The sequence below is a fragment of the Triticum dicoccoides genome, chromosome 3A (genome assembly GCF_002162155.2).
Source record: "Triticum dicoccoides isolate Atlit2015 ecotype Zavitan chromosome 3A, WEW_v2.0, whole genome shotgun sequence".
In the NCBI taxonomy this organism is placed as follows: Eukaryota; Viridiplantae; Streptophyta; class Magnoliopsida; order Poales; family Poaceae; genus Triticum; species Triticum dicoccoides.
Window position 1 is genome coordinate 567,518,281 of NC_041384.1, and position 12,960 is coordinate 567,531,240.

Consider the following 12,960-nt stretch of genomic DNA (forward strand, 5'->3'; position numbering starts at 1 on the left):
CCATCAACACTTGATGCTCCTTCTTGATTTCTACCTCCGCGGCTTTAGCATCGCGAAGAGCTCAGGAATAGTTTTATTCATCCCTTGCATATTATAGTTCATCAGGAAGCTTTTGTAGCTTGGTGGCAGTGATTGAAGAACTCTGTCAATGACACTATCAACAGGAAGATTAACCCCCAGTTGAGTCAAGTGATTATGATACCCAGACATTTTGAGTATATGTTCACTGACAGAACTATTCTCCTCCATCTTGCAGCTATAGAACTTATTGGAGACTTCATATCTCTCAATCCGGGCATTTGCTTGAAATATTAACTTCAACTCCTGGAACATCTCATATGCTCCATGACGTTCAAAACATCGTTGAAGACCCGGTTCTAAGCCGTAAAGCATGGCACACTGAATTATCGAGTAGTCATCAGCTTTGCTCTGCCAGACGTTCATAACATCTGGTGTCGCTCCTGCAGCAGGCTTGGCACTTAGCGGTGCTTCCAGGACGTAATTCTTCTGTGCAGCAATGAGGATAATCCTCAAGTTACGGACCCAGTCCGTGTAATTGCTACCATCATCTTTCAACTTTGCTTTCTCAAGGAACGCATTAATATTCAACGGAACAACAACACGAGCCATCTATCTACAATCAAACATAGACAAGCAAGATACTATCAGGTACTAAGTTCATGATAAATTTAAGTTCAATTAATCATACTACTTAAGAACTCCCACTTAGAAAGATATCCCTCTAATCCTCTAAGTGATCACGTGCTCCAAATCAACTATACCATGTCCGATCATCACGTGAGATGGAGTAGTATCAATGGTGAACATCAATATGTTGATCATATCTACTATATGATTCACGCTCGACCTTTCAGTCTCCGTGTTCCAAGGCCATATCTGTTATATGCTAGGCTCGTCAAGTTAAACCTGAGTATTCCGCGTGTGCAACTGTTTTGCACCCGTTGTATTTGAACGTAGAGCCTATCACACCCGATCGTCACGTGGTGTCTCAGCACGAAGAACTTTCGCAACGGTGCATACTCAGGGAGAACACTTATACTTTGATAATTTAGTGGGGATCATCTTATAATGCTACCGTCAATCAAAGCAAGATAAGATGCATAAAAGATAAACATCACATGCAATCAATATAAGTGATATGATATGGCCATCATCATCTTGTGCTTGTGATCTCCATCTCCGAAGCACCTTCATGATCACCATCATCACCGGCGCGACACCTTGATCACCATCGTAGCATCGTTGTCGTCTCGCCAATCTTATGCTTCCACGACTATCGCTACTGCTTAGTGATAAAGTAAAGTATTACCGCGCAATTGCATTGCATACAATAAAGCGACAACCATATGGCTCCTGCCAGTTGCCGATAACTCGGTTACAAAACATGATCATCTCATACAATAAAATTTAGCATCATGTCTTGACCATATCACATCACAACATGCCCTGCAAAAACAAGTTAGACGTCCTCTACTTTGTTGTTGCAAGTTTTACGTGGCTGCTACGGGCTTAGCAAGAACCGTTCTTACCTACGCATCAAAACCACAACGATAGTTTGTCAAGTTGGTGCTGTTTTAACCTTCGCAAGGACCGGGCGTAGCCACACTTGGTTCAACTAAAGTTGGAGAAACTGACACCCGCCAGCCACCTGTGTGCAAAGCACGTCGGTAGAACCAGTCTCGCGTAAGCGTACGCGTAATGTCGGTCCGGGCCGCTTCATCCAACAATACCACCGAACCAAAGTATGACATGCTGGTAAGCAGTATGACTTATATCGCCCACAACTCACTTGTGTTCTACTCGTGCACAACATCAACGCATAAAACCTAGGCTCTGATGCCACTGTTGGGGAACGTAGTAATTTCAAAAAAATTCCTACGCACACGCAAGATCATGGTGATGCATAGCAACAAGAGGGGAGAGTGTTGTCTACGTACCCTCGTAGACCGGCAACGGAAGTGTTGACACAATGTAGAGGAAGTAGTCGTACGTCTTCCCGATCCGACCGATCCAAGTACCGAACATACGGCACCTCCGAGTTCTGCACATGTTCAACTCGGTGACGTCCCTCGAGTTCTGATCCAGCAAAACATTGAGGGAGAGTTTCGTCAGCACGACGGCGTGATGACGGTGATGATGTTCTACCGACGCAGGACTTCGCCTAAGCACCGCTACGATATGACCGAGGTGAATATGGTGGAAGGGGGCACCGCACACGGCTAAGGAACGATCACGAGGATCAACTTGTGTGTCATGGGGTGCCCCCTTGCATCAGTATATAAATGAGGGAGAGGGGAAGGTGCGGCCGGCCCTATGGGTGCGCTTGGAGGAGTCCTACTCCAACCGGGAGTAGGACTCCCCCCTCTTGCCTTGTTGGAAAAGGAAGGAGGAAGGGAGAAAGAGGAAAAGGGGGGCGCCCCCCCCCTTCCTAGTCCTATTCGTACTAGGGGGGAGGGGGCGCGCGGCCTGCCCTGGCCGGCCCTCCTATTCTCCCTTATGGCCCATGTAGGCCCAATAACCCCCGGGGGGTTCCGGTAACCCCCCGGTACTCCGGTAAAATCCTGATTTCACCCGGAACGTTTCCGATATCCAAATATAGGCTTCCAATATATCAATCTTTATGTCTCGACCATTTCGAGACTCCTCGTCATGTCCGTGATCACATCCGGGACTCTGAACAACCTTCGGTACATCAAAACACAAAAATCCTAATTATGATCGTCACCGAACTTTTAGCGTGCGGACCCTACGGGTTCGAGAACTATGTAGACATGACCGAGACACGTCTCCGGTCAATAACCAATAGCGGAAACTGGATGCTCATATTGGCTCCTACATATTCTACAAAGATCTTTATCGGTCAGACCGCATAACAACATACGTTGCTCCCTTTGTCATCAGTATGTTATTTGCCCGAGATTCGATCGTCGGTATCTCAATACCTAGTTCAATCTCGTTACCGGCAAGTCTCTTTACTCGTTCCGTAATACATCATCCTACAACTAACTTATTAGTTGCAATGCTTGCAAGGCTTGAGTGGTGTGCATTACCGAGAGGGCCCAGAGATACCTCTTCGACAATCGGAGTGACAAATCCTAATCTCGAAATACGCCAACCCAACAAGTACCTTCGGAGACACCTGTAGAGCACCTTTATAATCACCCAGTTACGTTGTGATGTTTGGTAGCACACAAAGTGTTCCTCCGGTAAACGGGAGTTGCATAATCTCATAGTCATAGGGACATGTATAAGTTATGAAGAAAGCAATAGCAACAAACTAAACGATCAAGTGCTAAGCTAACGGAATGGGTCAAGTCAATCACATCATTCTCCTAATGATGAGATCCCGTTAATCAAATGACAACTCATGTCTATGGTTAGGAAACATAACCATCTTTGATTAACGAGCTAGTCAAGTAGAGGCATACTAGTGACTCTCTATTTTTGTCTATGTATTCACACATGTATTATGTTTCCGGTTAATACAATTCTAGCATGAATAATAAACATTTATCATGATATAAGGAAATAAATAATAACTTTATTATTGCCTCTAGGGCATATTTCCTTCAAGTTTTCCCCTCCGATTCGTCTGTCCGAAAACGTGAAACACCGGGGATATTTTCTCGGATGTTTCCCCCCTTCACCGGTACCACCTCATACCGCGTTAGGGCACCCTAGCACCGCTACTTGTCATGTCGTGCATCGCTATGCATCTATTTGCTTAATATTTATTGTTTCTTCCCCCTCTTCTCTCGCTAGACACCGAGACCGATGCCGCTGCTACCTAGTACGACTACGGTGTTGACGACCCCTCTCTCTTGTCAGAGCAACCAGGCAAGCCCCCCCCCCTTGATCACCAAATATCGCCTATTCTTCTCTACTGCTTGCATTAGAGTAGTGTAGCATATTACTGCTTTCTGTTAATCCTATTCTATTGCATAGCCAGTCATTGTTGCAACAATTGTTGATACCTTACCTGCAATCCTAAATGCTTAGTGTAGGATGCTAGATTAGTGGCCCTACATTCTTGTCAGTCTGCCATGCTATACTACCGGGCCGTGATCACGTCGGGTGTTGATCATAGGTATATACTATACATACATACTATACATGTTGTGACTAAAGTCGAGTCCGCTCGTTGAGTACCCGCAAGTGATTCCGGTGTTGGGGGCTGAAGGGGCAGGTGGTTCCACCCAGGTAGTGGTGGGCCTGGGTTCCCGACGGCCCTCGACTGTTACTTTGTGGCGGAGCGACAAGGCAGGCGGAGACCACCTAGGTGAGAGGTGGGCTTAGCCCTGGTCGGCGTTCATGGTTACTTCAAAATAACACGCCTAACGAGATCTGGGTATTTTGATCTGAGTCTGGCTACTGGCCTATACGCACTAACCAACTACGCGGGAACAGTTATGGGCACTCGACATCGTGGTATCAGCCGAAGCCTTCGTGACGTCAGCGACTGAGCGGCGCGCGCCGGGTTGGACTGGAACGCCTGCTGTTGTATAAGGGAGGCTAGGTCTGCTCACCGGCCGTGTACGCAACGTGCAGGTGTGCGATGGGCGATGGGCCCAGACCCCTGCGCCATAGGATTTAGACCGGCGTGCTGACCTCTTTGTTGTGCCTAGGTAGGGCTGCGACGTGTTGATCTTCCGAGGCCGGGCATGACCCAGGAAAGTGTGTCCGGACAAAGGGGATCGAGCGTGTTGGGAAATGTGGTGCACCCCTGCAGGGAAGTTAATCTATTCGAATAGCCATGATCTTCGGTAACAGGACGACTTGGAGTTGTACCTTGACCTTATGACAACTAGAACCGGATACTTAATAAAACACACCCTTCCAAGTGCCAGATACAACCGGTGATCGCTCTCTCACAGGGCGACAAGGGGAGGATCATCGATTAGGATTATGCTATGCGATGTTACTTGGTGAACTTACCATCTACTCTCTTCTTGTGCTGCAAGATGGAGGTTACCAGAAGCGTAGTCTTCGACGGGACTAGCTAACCCCCTCTTATTCTGGCATTCTGCAGTTTAGTCCACATATGATACCCTTATTCCATTTGATACCAATGCATACATATGTAGTGTAGCTCCTTGCTTGTGAGTACTTTGGATGAGTACTCATAGTTGCTTTGCTCCCTTTCTATACCCGATTGCTGCGTCCAGACGATGGAGCCCAGGAGCCAGACGCCACTGTCGATGACGACTACTACTACTCGGGAGGTGCCTACTACTACGTGCAGCCCGCTGACAACGACCAGGAGTAGTTTAGGAGGATCCCAGGTAGGAGGCCTGCGCCTCTTTCGATATGTATCCCAGTTTGTGCTAGCCTTCTTAAGGCAAACTTGTTTAACTTCTGTCTATACTCAGATATTGTTGCTTCCGCTGACTCGTCTATGATCGAGCTCTTGTATTCGAGCCTTCGAGGCCCCTGGCTTGTAATATGATGCTTGTATGACTTATTTTATTTGTAGAGTTGTGTTGTGATATCTTCCCGTGAGTCCCTGATCTTGATCGTACACGTTTGCGTGTATGATTAGTGTATGATTGAATCGGGGGCGTCACAAGTTGGTATCAGAGCCGGCTGCCTGTAGGACTCCTGTTGGGGAACGTAGCAGAAATTCAAAATTTTCCTACGCGTATCACCAAGATCTATCTATGGAGAGACCAGCAACGAGTAGAAAGGAGAGTGCATCTACATACCCTTGTAGATCGCTAAGCGGAAGCGTTCAAGTGAACGGAGTTGATGGAGTCGTACTCGTCGTGATTCAGATCACCGATGATCAAGTGCCGAACGGACGGCACCTCCGCGTTCAACACACGTACAGCCCGGTGACATCTCCCATGCCTTGATCCAGCAAGGAGAGAGGGAGAGGTTGAGGAAGACTCCATCCAACAGCAGCACAACGGCGTGGTGGTGGTGGAGGAGCGTGGCAATCCCGCAGGGCTTCGCCAAGCACCACGGGAGAGGAGAAGAACTTGGGAGAGAGGGAGGGGCTGCACCAAAGGCATAAGGTGTGTTTGGGAGGCCCTCCTACCCCAGTATATATAGGGATCCCAAGGGGGGGTGCGCCAGCCCCTAGGAGATCCAATCTCCAAGGGGGCGGCGGCCAGGGGAGGAGTCCTCCCCCCCCAAGGCACCTAGGAGGTGCCTTCCCCTGCTGGGACTCTTCCTTTAGGGTTTCCCCAGGCGCATGGGCCTCTTGGGGCTGGTGCCCTTGGCCCATGTAGGCCAAGGCGCACCCCCTACAGCCCATGTGGCCCCCCGGGGCAGGTGGCCCCACCCGGTGGGCCCCCGGGACCCTTCCGGTGGTCCCGGTACAATACTGATGACCCCGAAACTTGTCCCGATGGCCGAAACAGGACTTCCTATATATAAATCTTTACCTCCAGACCATTCCGGAACTCCTCGCGACGTCCGGGATCTCATCCGGGACTCCGAACAACATTCGGTAACCACATACAAGCTTCCTTTATAACCCTAGCGTCATCGAACCTTAAGTGTGTAGACCCTACGGGTTCGGGAGACATGCAGACATGACCGAGACGTTCTCCGGTCAATAACCAACAGCGGGATCTGGATACCCATGTTGGCTCCCACATGTTCCACGATGATCTCATCGGATGAACCACGATGTCAAGGACTTAATCAATCCCGTATACAATTCCCCTTGTCTAGCGGTATTTTACTTGCCCGAGATTCGATCGTCGGTATATCGATACCTTGTTCATTCTCGTTACCGGCAAGTCACTTTACTCGTTCCGTAACACATCATCCCGTGATCAACTCCTTGGTCACATTGCGCATATGATGATGTCCTACCGAGTGGGCCCAGAGATACCTCTCCGTTTACACGGAGTGACAAATCCCAGTCTCGATCCGCATAAAACAATAGATACTTTCGGAGATACCTGTAGTGCACCTTTATAGTCACCCAGTTATGTTGTGATGTTTGATACACCCAAAGCACTCCTACGGTATCCAGGAGTTACACGATCTCATGGTCAAAGGAAGAGATACTTGACATTGGCAAAGCTCTAGCAAATGAACTACACGATCTTTTGTGCTAGTCTTAGGATTGGGTCTTGTCCATCACATCATTCTCCTAATGATGTGATCCCGTTATCAACGACATCCAATGTCCATAGCCAGGAAACCATGACTATCTGTTGATCACAACGAGCTAGTCAACTAGAGGCTCACTAGGGACATATTGTGGTCTATGTATTCACACGTGTATTACGATTTCCGGATAATACAGTTATAGCATGAATAAAAGACAATTATCATGAACAAGGAAATATAATAATAATACTTTTATTATTGCCTCTAGGGCATATTTCCAACAGTCTCCCACTTGCACTAGAGTCAATAATCTAGTTCACATCGCCATGTGATTAACACTCACAGGTCATATCGCCATGTGACTAACACCCAAGAGTTTACTAGAATCAGTAGTCTAGTTCACATCACTATGTGATTAATACTCAATGAGTTTTAAGTTTGATCATGTTGCTTGTGAGAGAGGTTTTAGTCAACGGGTCTGAACCTTTCAGATCCGTGTGTGTTTTACAAATCTCTATGTCATCTCCTAGATGCAGCTACCACGCTCTATTTGGAGCTATTCCAAACAACTGTTCTACTTGGAGCTATCCTAAATTATTGCTCCATTATATGTATCCGGTCTCTATACTCAGAGCTATCCGGGTAGGTGTCAAGCTTGCATCGTCGTAACCTTTACGACGAACTCTTTTACCACCTCCATAATCGAGAAAATTCCTTAGTCCACTAGTTACTAAGGATAACTTTGACCGCTGTCCTGTGAGCCATTCTTGGATCACTCTTGTACCCCTTGACTGACTCATGGCAAGGCACACTTCAGGTGCGGTACACAGCATAGCATACTGAAGAGCCTACGTCTTAAGCATAGGGGACGACCTTCGTCCTTTCTCTCTATTCTGCCGTGGTCGAGCTTTAAGTCTTAACTTCGTACCTTACAACTCAGGCAAGAACTTCTTCTTTGACTGATCCATCTTGAACACCTTCAAGATCATGTCAAGGTATGTGCTCATTTTGAAAGTATTATTAAGCATTTTGATCTATCCTTATAGATCTCGATGCTCAATGTTCAAGTAGCTTAATCCAGGTTTTCTATTGAAAAACACCTTTCAAATAACCCTATATGCTTTCTAGAAATTCCACATCATTTCTGATCAACATATACTCATCAGAAATTCTATAGTGCTCCCACTCACTTCTTTGGAAATACAAGTTTCTCATAAACTTTGTACAAACCCATAATCTTTGATCATCATCAAAGCATACATTCCAACTCCGAGATGCTCACTCCAGTCCTTAGAAGGATCGCTGGAGCTAGCATACCTTTTAGCATCCTTAGGATCGACAAAAACTTTCTGATTGTATTACATACAACCTTTCCTTACGAAAACTGGTAAGGAAACTTGTCTTGACATCCATCTGCCAGATTTCATAAATGCAGCTAATGCTAACATGATTCCGACGGACTTTAAGCATCGCTTCGAATGAGAAAATCTCATCGTAGTCAACTCCTTGAACTTGTGAAAAAAAACACTTCGCCACAAGTCGAGCTTCATAGATGGTGACATTACCATCCACGTCTGTCTTCTTCTTAAAAGATCCATTTATCTCAATGGATTGCCGATCATCGGGCAAGTCCATCAAAGTCCATGCTTTGTTCTGATATATGGATACTATCTCGGATTTCATGGCTTCTAACCATTTGTCGGAATTCGGGCCCACCATCGCTTCTCCATAGCTCGTAGGTTTATTGTTGTCTAGCAACATGACCTTCAAGACAGGATCACCTTACCACTCCGAAGTAGTACGTGTCCTTGTCGTCCTACGAGGTTTGGTAGTGACTTGATCCGAAGTTTCATGATCAATATCATAAGCTTCCACTTCAATTGGTGTAGGTGCCACAGGAACAACTTCCTGTGCCCTGCCACACACTAGTTGAAGAGACGGTTCAATAACCTCATCAAGTCTCCACCATCCTCCCACTCAACTCTTTCGAGAGAAACTTTTCCTCGAGAAAGGACCCGATTCTAGAAACAATCCATATTGCTTTCGGATCTGAATTAGGAGGTATACCCAACTGTTTTGGGTTTCCTATGAAGATGCATTTTATCCGCTTTTGGTTCGAGCTTATCAACCTGAAACTTTTTCATATAAGCGTCGCAGCCCCAAACATTTAAGAAACGACAACTTAGGTTTCTCTAAACCATAATTCATACGGTGTCATCTCAACGGAATTACGTGGTGCCCTATTTAAAGTGAATGTGGTTGTCTTTAATGCCTAACCCATGAACGACAATGGTAATTCGATAAGAGACATCATGGTACGCACCATATCCAATAGGGTGCAACTATGATGTTCGGACACACCATCACACTATGGTGTTCCAGCCGGTATTAATTATGAAACAATTTCCACAATGTCTTAATTGTGTGCCAAAACTCGTAACTCAGATATTCATCTCTATGATCGTATCATAGACATTTTATCCTCTTGTCACAATGATCTTCTACTTCACTCTGAAATTACTTGAACCATTCAATAATACAGAGTTGTGTTTCATCAAGTAAATATTCTCAACATCTACTCTAATCATCTGTGAAGTAAGAACATAACGATATTCACTGCATGCCTCAGCATTTATTGGACTGCACACATCAAAATGTGTTACTTCCAACAAGTTGCTATCTTGTTCCATCTTATTGAAACCGAGGCTTTTCAGTCATCTTGCCTATGTGGTATGATTTGCATATCTCAAGTGATTCAAAATCAAGTGAGTCCGAACGGTCCATTTGCATGGAGTTTCTTCATGCATATACACCAATAGACATGGTTCGCATGTCTCAAACTTTTCAAAACCGAGTGAGTCCAAAGATCCATCAACATGGAGCTTCTTCATGCGTTTTATACCATTATGACTTACATGGTAGTGCCACAAGTAAGTGGTACTATCATTACTATCTTATATCTTTTGGCATGAAAATGTGTATCACTACGACCGAGATTCAATAAACCATTCCTTTAGGTGCAAGACCATTGAAGGTATTATTCAAAAAATAGAGTAACCATTATTCTCCTTAAATGAATAACCGTATTGCTATAGACATAATCCAATCATGTCTATGCTCAACGCAAACACCAAATCTCTATGGTAGAGGGAGCGTGCGATGCTTGATCATATCAACATTGGAAACACTTCCAACACATATCGTCAGCTCACCTTTAGCTAGTCTCCGTTTATGCCGTAGCTTTTATTTCGAGTTACTAACACTTAGCAACCGAACCGGTATCCAATACCCTGGTGCTACTAGGAGTACTAGTAAAGTACACATTAACATAATGTATATCCAATATACTTCTATCGACCTTGCCAGCCTTCTCATCTACCAAGTATCTAGGGTAATGCTGCTCCAGTGGTTGTTCCCCTTATTACAGAAGCACTTAGTCTCGGGTTTGGGTTCAACCTCGGGTTTCTTCATTGGTGCAGCAGCTGATTTGCCGTTTCATGAAGTATCCCTTCTTTCCCTTGCCCTTCTTGAAACTAGTGGTTTCATCAACCATCAACAATTGATGCTCCTTCTTGATTTCTACTTTCGCGATGTCAAACAACGCGAATACCTCAAGGATCATCATCTCTATCCTTGATATGTTATAGTTCATCACGAAGCTCTAGCAGCTTGGTGGCAATGACTTTGGGGAAACATCACTATCTCATCTGGAAGATTAACTCCCACTTGATTCAAGTGATTGTTGCACTCAGACAATCTGAGCACAAGCTCAACGATTGAGCTTTTCTCCCTTAGTTTGCAGGCTAAGAAAATCGCCGGAAGTCTCATACCTCTTGACGTGGGCACGAGCCTGAAATCCCAATTTCAGCCCTCGAAACATCTCATATGTTCCGCGATGTTTCGAAAACGTCTTTGGTGCCTCTACTTAAACCATTTAACTGAACTATCACGTAGTTATCAAAACATGTATGTTCGATGTTCGAAACATCCACAAACGACGTTTGGGGTTCAGCACACTAAGCAGTGCATTAAGGACATAAGCGTTCTAGTGTCCGCATAATCGCTACTGTCAACTTTCAACTATATTTTCTCTAGGAACATAACTAAAACAGTAGAACTATAGCGTGAGCTACGACATAATTTGCAAAAGGTCTTTTGACTATGTTCAGGATAATTAAGTTCATCTTATGAACTCCCACTCAGATAGACATCCCTCTAGTCATCTAAGTGATTACATGATCCGAGTCAACTAGGCCGTGTCCGATCATCACGTGAGACGGACTAGTCATCATCGGTGAACATCTTTATGTTGATCGTATCTACCATACGACTCATGCTCGACCTTTCGGTCTCCGTGTTCCGAGGCCATGTCTGCACATGCTAGGCTCGTCAAGTTAACCCTAAGTGTTTTCGCTGTGTAAAACTGTCTTACACCCGTTGTATGTGAACGTAAGAATCCATCACACCCGATCATCACGTGGTGCTTAGAAGCGACGTGATCATCTTATTTACTACCGTCGTTCTAAGCAAACAAGATGCATAAACATGATAAACATCACATGCAATCAAATAGAGTAGTGACATGATATGGCCAATATCATATAGCTCCTTTGATCTTCATCTTCGGGGCTCCATGATCATCTTGTCACCGGCATGACACCATGATCTCCATCATCATGATCTCCATCATCGTGTCTTCATGAAGTTGTCACGCCAACGACTACTTCTACTTCTATGGCTAACGCGTTTAGCAATAAAGTAAGTTACATGGCGTTCTTCAATGACACGCAGGTCATACAAAAAATAAAGACAACTCCTATGGCTCCTGCCGGTTGTCATACTCATCAACATGCAAGTCGTGAATCCTATTACAAGAACATGATCAATCTCATACATCACATATCATTCATCACATTCTTCTTGGCCATATCACATCACATAGCATACCCTGCAAAAACAAGTTAGACGTCCTCTAATTGTTGTTTGCATATTTTACGTGGCTGCTATGGGTTCTAGCAAGAACGTTTCTTACCTACGCAAAACCACAACGTGATATGCCAATTGCTATTTACCCTTCATAAGGACCCTTTTCATCGAATCCGTTCCGACTAAAGTGGGAGAGACTGGCACCCGCTAGCCACCTTATGCACCAAGTGCATGTCAATCGGTGGAACCTGTCTCACGTAAGAGTACGTGTAAGGTCGGTCCGGGCTGCTTCATCCCACAATACCGTCGAAACAAGATTGGACTAGTAACGGTAAGCATATTGAACAACATCAACGCCCACAACTACTTTGTGTTCTACTCGTGCAAAGAATCTACGCAATAGACCTAGCTCATGATGCCACTGTTGGGGAACGTAGCAGAAATTCAAAATTTTCCTACGCGTATCACCAAGATCTATCTATGGAGAGACCAGCAACGAGTAGAAAGGAGAGTGCATCTACATACCCTTGTAGATCGCTAAGCGGAAGCGTTCAAGTGAACGGAGTTGATGGAGTCGTACTCGTCGTGATTCAGATCACCGATGATCAAGTGCCGAACGGACGGCACCTCCGCGTTCAACACACATACAGCCCGGTGACGTCTCCCATGCCTTGATCCAGCAAGGAGAGAGGGAGAGGTTGAGGAAGACTCCATCCAACAGCAGCACAACGGCGTGGTGGTGGTGGAGGAGCGTGGCAATCCCGCAGGGCTTCGCCAAGCACCACGGGAGAGGAGAAGAACTTGGGAGAGAGGGAGGGGCTGCACCAAAGGCATAAGGTGTGTTTGGGAGGCTCTCCTACCCCACTATATATAGGGATCCCAAGGGGGGGGTGCGCCAGCCCCTAGGAGATCCAATCTCCAAGGGGGCGGCGGCCAGGGGAGGAGTCC